The sequence below is a fragment of the Olea europaea genome, unplaced genomic scaffold (genome assembly GCF_002742605.1).
Source record: "Olea europaea var. sylvestris unplaced genomic scaffold, O_europaea_v1 scaffold37473, whole genome shotgun sequence".
In the NCBI taxonomy this organism is placed as follows: domain Eukaryota; kingdom Viridiplantae; phylum Streptophyta; class Magnoliopsida; order Lamiales; family Oleaceae; genus Olea; species Olea europaea.
Genome location: NW_019256829.1, coordinates 535 through 1,123, shown reverse-complemented (window position 1 = coordinate 1,123; position 589 = coordinate 535). Strand labels below are relative to the sequence as shown.

The following is a 589-nucleotide window of genomic DNA, read 5'->3' as shown; positions in this document are numbered from 1 at the left end:
ATTGCGGAGACAGGATTTGAACCCGTGACCTCAAGGTTATGAGCCTTGCGAGCTACCAAACTGCTCTACCCCGCGCTGAAGTGTATTAAATTGGAGAGAGAAAAGGCAGTTTTTGTGGAACCTTTTTACTTCATTTCATTTGGATTTTCTGTGCCTCTTCTGATCCGTAGTTTGGAAGTTAGTTCACCATTCAATCCCATTATCAAATTACATTGATCCACATGGCATTTTGTTGGTTCGATTTTCATATAAGCTGTTTTGACTCTCAGCTATAGACTCAAGATATATTTTTTTTTTGATAGGGACTCAAGATAGTTTTCTTCTACATAATTTCAGTGATATTATTTCTATTGTGTTTTCTTGAATTAGTTCCTTTGGCTTGCCTATGATAAATACAAATATGTTCTCAGATATGGAGATCCAACAAGTTGAGGTAGACACTTGGCATGATCTTGCACTGGGTAGCCAATGAGATGTCCAGCAATGAGGGTGTTTGTGGGTAAATGGACCTGGCTTTATCTTACAGATTATGGATTCTAATGGTCGAACAATTGCAGAACTCTTGTAAGTGATAATTTGCAACATATTT

At 37.5% G+C, this 589-nt stretch overlaps 1 non-coding gene across 1 annotated transcript; it reads right to left on the bottom strand.

Moving 5' to 3' along the window:
* Position 1: 1 nt before the first annotated feature.
* TRNAM-CAU lies at positions 2 to 75 on the bottom strand. The gene has a single exon. It is a non-coding gene; the product is annotated as a tRNA-Met (tRNA).
* Positions 76 to 589: the final 514 nt, after the last annotated feature.